This window comes from Leptonychotes weddellii, chromosome 15 (assembly GCF_054177405.1).
Source record: "Leptonychotes weddellii isolate Sample4059 chromosome 15, ASM5417740v2, whole genome shotgun sequence".
Classification (NCBI taxonomy): domain Eukaryota; kingdom Metazoa; phylum Chordata; class Mammalia; order Carnivora; family Phocidae; genus Leptonychotes; species Leptonychotes weddellii.
In genome coordinates, this window is record NC_138383.1 from 38859898 (window position 1) to 38866510 (window position 6613).

At 53.3% G+C, this 6613-nt stretch overlaps 1 long non-coding RNA gene across 3 annotated transcripts in view; it reads right to left on the bottom strand.

Annotated features, from left to right (window-relative positions):
• LOC145717467 (uncharacterized) overlaps positions 1 to 4247 on the bottom strand; it is an 18313-nt gene extending 14066 nt beyond the window's left edge. For 2 of the 3 annotated variants that reach the window (XR_014140702.1, XR_014140704.1), the window contains exon 1: positions 3594 to 4052. This is a non-coding gene — a long non-coding RNA (uncharacterized LOC145717467). Of the gene's footprint in view, positions 1 to 3593; positions 4053 to 4118 lie in introns of those variants that run through there. The other variant, XR_014140703.1, reaches the window with a different exon arrangement.
• Between the last annotated feature and the right edge of the window lie 2366 nt (positions 4248 to 6613).

Below are 6613 nucleotides of genomic sequence, written 5' to 3' on the forward strand. Positions count from 1 at the left end.
AAACAGGCTCTTGCTCGCGGGGCCTGGGCCAGGGGCTGCGAGCGTACGTGTAACCAGCTGTTGGCTGGAGGACCACACTCGGAGTACCACCGGTGTGGGCCGGGGGTAGTCACCACTGGCCAGGCATCGGAATTACCTGGGGGGTTTTACAAGCATATCATACCCGACACCCTCCCCTCCTCCCCCCCCCCGAGATTGTGGTTTCATCAATTTGGGGCTCAGCCTTGACATTAGGATTCTGCAAACCTCCACACATGACTCCTATGTGGTGGCAGAAGCAGGAAGCATTTTCATACAGAAGCTCCTCCGAGTGGGCTCCAGGAGAGGTGTACAGAGCATTGAGAGCAGTACCTTTTTATTAGCCAAAAATTGGAAACCCCCTATGTAGCATCAACAGAAGAATAGCTACATAAGCGCTGATACAGTGTAGTCAAACAATGGAATGTGCTGGTGGAAATGAGTGGGTACTTTGAGCGTAGATGACTCTCATGAACAGCCACGGGCGAAGAAACAGATGGCAGAAAAATACATGCTTTATGACACCGTCTATATCTAGATTTTAGAACGGGGAGAAATGACATATTAACATATATTTTATGCAGCGAAAGAATAAAGAAATGCACAGGAAGGGTAAACAACAGATCTCAAGGCACATCTCGAGAAGAGGGGGCCGGCTAAGGAGGGGTTTCGACGTGTTGGTGATGTTTTAATGTCACTGATGGATAGATGGTTTTGCAACATTTATATCGTAATATCTCATTATATATTATATTTGCATTATTTTTATAGGTCTGAAATCCTTCAAAATAAAACCATTTAAGGAACTATAGCAAGCCTTCTTATCATAAAGTTTCAGGATCCCAGGATTAAAAATCCTAAAGGGAAAAAAGAAAAAAAGCAACAAGTCACATACCAAGGATCAGGGATGTTAAATGGCATTGAAATTCTCAAAGCAGATTTTTAAAAAAGATTTTATTTATTTATCAGAGAGAGCACAAGCAGGGGGAGCATCAGGCAGAGGGAGAAGCAGGCTCCCCGCAGAGCAAGGAGCCCGATGTGGGACTCGACCCCAGGACCCTGGGATCATGACCTGAGCCGAAGGCAGACAACTGACTGAGCCACCCAGGCGCCCCCTTGAAATTCTTAATAATTTTGAACAAGCGTCCATATTCTCATTCTGCACTGGGCCCTGCAAATTATGTGGCTGGTCCTGGCTGGCCCGAATGTTCTTCCTGGGTGCACACTCTGTAAGTATGGCCAGATCCTCCACCAAGGCCTGATGAAGAGAGTCCTTAAACTCTCCACCTGGGCTGGAGGCCAGAGCCCCTGACAGGGAACGTGGGACACAGGTCCTCATCCTGGCCCTGCGGCCAGGCCTCTGCCTTTGTCACTCGCCATCTATGAGACAGGGAATGGAACTCAATAGAGAGGTTTCTAAGTGTGTCCCCCAGAGCTCCCTGGGGTGGGGTGGGGGGGGCACAGGAAGTCCCAGGGGGCTGCCAACATAGGGGCTCCCCTTTGACCTGTTCTCTCTGCTTCGGTCACAGCAGGGAGGAGGCAGAGATGGCTAGAAAGTGACCTGTCTCGATCCCCTCCCCCGGGCTGCCCACCCAAGCACTCTGCCTCTCGGGAGGGAGGAGAAGCCTCCAGCATGAGGCTACCAGGTGGAGGGCCCAGCTGTGGGAGAGGTGCTCCAGGTACCAGCCAGAAACCCTTGCCAGGGGAGATAGACCCCCCCACACCCCCCCCACACACACATGCTCACACTAGCGCACACAGACACAGAAAGATTCGACTGTTTACAACCTGCGTGACCAGTTGGTTCAAACTGCTCATCCAAAGAGCCAGTAAAGGCTCTTCCACACAGGAGAGGGATGAGACCAAAGGAAAACCCCTCACTGGCCTTGCCCAGACCGCAGACTGCCAGGGCTCCGACCTGCACGCACCCAGCCGCACTCCTGGGCTGCCTGTGCAGAAGGCCAAGGAGAGCGTGGTCACCCCATCAATACCGTGGAGCTGGGGAGGGGAGAGGTGGGTGGGAGCTGGAGGAGCTCCAGGAGACCCGGACTAGCCTTCAGCCAGACAGGCGAGCTCCAAGGAGACCCCAGGATGTCGGCAGCTTCCCCAGTGCCAATTACTGGAGAAATAATTCAGCGTGCTCACCCCCTGCCTCTCAGCAGACACTCTTTGGGGACATTTTTTTTTTTTTAAAGATTTTATTTATTTATTCATGAGAGAGAGAGAGACAGAGGCAGAGCGAAAAGCAGGCTTCCCGCGGAGCAGGGAGCCCGATGCGGGACTCGATCCCAGGACCCTGGGATCATGACCTGAGCTGAAGGCAGACGCTTAACCGACTGAGCCACCCAGGCGTCCTCTTTGGGGACATTTTAAGACTGACTGTACTTGCTGAGCCGCTGACAAGTGAAGCCTCTCCCTCACTCCCTCCCGCCTTCTGACTGCCATCTCTCCACCTCTCTGTCCAGGCTCATTCACGGTTCAGGAGGGAAAGGGAACAGAAGGCTAAGAGTTGTCATTCTGCCCCCCGCACAGAGCCGGGACTCTGCTTCCAGATGGGGTGGGCAGGGCTGGGTTCCCTAGAGTCCATCCACCCCACCCGCTCCTTCAAGGCAGAGGCAGTGTCTTATTCATCCCTGGTTAGCTGTCAAGAGATATTGGCGATTGCTAGATGCGTAGCCTGGCAGGTGGATGAGTGGGCAGACAGGGGGGATGGAGGGAGGGAGGCAGAGAGGGATGGAACAGAGCCCAAACGTGGCCTTTCCCGATGCTTAGGGCTTTCCAAGTAAACGGATGACTCAGCACCAGTCCCTATGAAGCACAGCTGCTAATATCTGGGTAGTTGGCCCCGCAAGTCCTCCTGGGGAGGAACTGTCTTTGTTTAGGAAAATACCTTTAAAGGCTGATCACAGAGGATCGCGAGAACCCACTTCACCAGGGGACCAAGGCCACACAAAAGATATCAGAAGTGAACAGGTCTTCAGAGAAGGGAGAGAGGTGAGAGAGTGAAACCAGAGAGATGGGGATATTCCTGACTGCACGTGGCACGTGGCCACATGCCCCCCGGGGGTGGCCAAAGCACTAGCGTGCCATGTCCCATTGGATGCCCTTGGCACCGCAGCAATAGAAGCCACTCCTCACCCCACGGTGACCGTCCCCAGGGTCACCTGCATGCCCAGATGCTTATGCAGATGGATTGGGGTGAAGAAGGGCCTGAATTTCACATCTGAATCTCTGTGGTTCAAAAGCTTGAATATGGAAACTTAAGCCCGCCCCCCAACAGAGAGTTAACTCAGCCAAAGCAAGATCTCAGAGCCCCAGTGAGCTGATGCTCAGGATTATGCAGGAACCTGGGCAAAGGCTCTGGCCCTCCCCAGGGCACTGGAGCGGGCTCTGAGGGCTCCTGTCCCGGACCTGAGGACTGTGGAGACCACAGCCACCATGACCGCCCATCCCAGTCTCCCCACAACTAAGGGGCGTCCCAGGATGCAGGATGCAAGTGCCCAAACCAGCAAAGTTCCCAGGCCAGTTGGGAAGAGCCCATCTCCATAAACAGCTGACATCTGGGTCACACGTACCACGGCTGGCGGCTAGACTACACTCTTCACACACTTCCCCTCCGTTAGTCCTCACGACACTGGGAGGACGACATTATTCCTCCCACTCTGCAGATGAAAAAACTGAGGTTGGGAGACGGTAAGCAGTTGACACAAGATAACACAGCCAGCAGGGGGCGGAGCGAGGGTGTGCACCGGAGGCCCCTGCTCTTAAGTGGTGTGCTCACGTCCATGGTCTCCTGAGGATGCTCACCTTGTGGAAAACCGCAATCAGCCTCCTCAAGCAGCCTCACTCCGCGCCCTGGTCCAGGGCCATGGTCTCATTTTCTGGAACCATCCCCACTCCTGCCGGTGGCTTTGCCTCCCTTGGGCCCCCTAGCTGTGGCTCCCAGAAGGTCTCCGCCACCCCCAGCCCTCAGCCAGCAGGGCCCTGCAGAACTCCACCAGGACACACCTCTGCAGAAGAAACAAGAAGCCCTCCCCGCTTCCTGCCCTGGTTTGTATCCTCAGCCCCATCCCCCTGTATCCCACACCCTGTCCCCCCACCTGACAGCAGCACCTCCTTCATCCGCTCCGAGCGTGGGAAGCGGCGATTCCCGCCCAGCCCGGGGATTTCCAAGCTGGGAATTCAAACAGCTCAGCACGGAATAGGCTCAGAGTCAGCTAATGGAAATAACAAGATGATAAATTATTCCAGGGAAAGAGCGATTTTCCTTATACCCTGCTTGACTCAGAAAACACTGTGATCACAGTAGAAATTGGAGGTGTCAGAGCTGGTATCTGGGGAAAGAGAAATGAAAGCATTCTCCTTTCTGCTGTCAGTACAGCCCCGGGGGCAAGAGAGAATGTGAGGTCAAGCCCAGGCTGGGCCCGAGCAGGCGTGTCCTCCTTGGAAGCTCCAAGCAGCAGAACCTGCCATCAGCTGGCTGACGAGGCTGGGGAGTCAAGGGCAGAGAGCCCAGGCCCTGGAGACAGGCGAGGCTGTGTTCTCTTCTCAGCTCTGGCACGAGCTGGCTGTGTGATCTTAGGCAGATAACTCAACCTCTCTGAGACTCAGTCTCCTGGAGATAACAATCATGATGATTACATGAAATAGTGTCTGGCACATGCTTCAAACCTTGCCTCGTTCGTGGTAGGGGCAGTAAATGCCCTGACTTACCCACTCTTTCTGGGTATGCCCACTCCCCAGGATCAGAGGGGGCACAGAATAGCTACTGGGCTCTGGGGGCAAGCTCCGTCAGGGGAGGACAGGAAGTGCAATTGGATCTATGATCCTGGGGTACCAGGCCCGCCCAAGGGCCAGCTCCCAGAGGGAAGCTCATGCCCATGCCCAACACTGCTAATTTCGGGGGGCGGAGGAGTAAGGGGGTTGCCCAGACCGACCCCTCGCCTCCTGCCAGCCAAGGCACTCACCCTGTGGTGCTCTCCACTCTCCCTGAAGCTTCCAGATAACCGAAGTTCATCCTTTCCCTTGTGAGTTGGGGTCTTGGTTTGGTTTTATGATTGCTTTTTAGCCAGTTTTATGGAAACCTTCCTGAGATGTCTTAGGAGCACCTTTTTCTCCAGATCAACATATAAGTGTCTTGTCAATTTTGCTTGACGACTCAGGGTGCTGTGGAAAGGAGACGTCCCTGCCCCCACACTAAACGACCCTGGGCTGTTGGGGTGTGGACTTTCCCCTGAATGCTCCTGTTAGCTGGCAGGCCCCCCACCGTCCTCCCAGCTGCCTTTGGAACCTGCTGGCCACTGCCCCTGGGGCTGGCGCAAGGGAGATAAACAAGTTTTACCAAATCATTGTTCTTAATTTGCAGTGAGGCCAAAGCTTGGGCTCCGAACTGAACTCTGTTCTGAAGACTTTTTTTTTTTTTTTTTTTACTGTTCAGAGGCCTTTGATTCCTTCACTTCCCCAGAACTGGCTGAGTTCCCGGAGTTGAGGTTGCCTTGAAGTCTGACTGCTGAAGGAGAAAAAGAGTTTCCGTCCATTTTGTTGTTAACTCAATTCAGAGTCTGAGCTGGTAACATAAAAATTCCAAACATCCTGGATAGCCTTTCCTAAACTAGGTTGTTTTGGCAAATACAGATATGAAACCGGGGAGGACAGAACAAAAGAAGTCCCAGATGTGGGCTGAGGTATGCCAAGTGGGGATCACCCCAAAGAGGTCCAAATTTTAGGGGGGCCACAAGCCAGAAAAATCTCCCCCGGATTTGGGGGTTGGCATGCAGTTGCCCACATTTTTATCTTGCCACGTAAGAATATAAAATCATAACCGCCATATAAGTTCATTCTCATTTCAGAAAAGAAAGGAAGAAGAATCAAGAAAAAGGCCATCTTTTTCAAATTAAGTGGATTTAACTTTGTAAAAAAACAAACTTACTATGTGGTTCTCTGCTTTTCCTCTTTTGCCATGGGGGGAAAACCTTCATCACGAACCTGTCAGCTGACCAGCTTTTGCAAAGCCCCAGGCGGGATCAAGACTTGGGAGCTGGATACCAGAACTCCTGGGTCCGGGTCCGGGGAAGCCCCCGTGCTGTTGTGTGGGAGGGGGCTGGGTATTCCTGGCCCCTCTGGAGCAGAGACACAGCCCGGCTTTGCATCCAGAGCTCACTTCTTGTTAGTTGTAGGATGCTGCAGAAGACGCGCGTGCCTCAGTTTCCCATCTAAAATGGCAGCAGGGGGGTGCCTGGGTGGCTCAGTCATTGAGCGTCTGCCCTCGGCTCAGGTCATGATCCCAGGGTCCTGGGATGGAGCCCCGCATCGGGCTCCCTGCTCGGCGGGAAGCCTGTTTCTCCCTCTCCCAATCCTCCTGCTTGTGTTCCCTCTCTCGCTGTGCCTCTCTCTGTCAAATAAATAAAATCTTAAAAAAAATAAAAGAAAATGGCAGCAGGGACCATGCACACCTCGTGGGCCCGGGATGAGGCCACGTATCTGGCACCCAGTGCTTGCTCGCTCAGTGTTTTTGTTTTTGTTTTTGTTTTTGTTTTAAAGATTTTATTTATTTGACAGAGAGAGACACAGCGAGAGAGGGAACATAAGCAGGGGA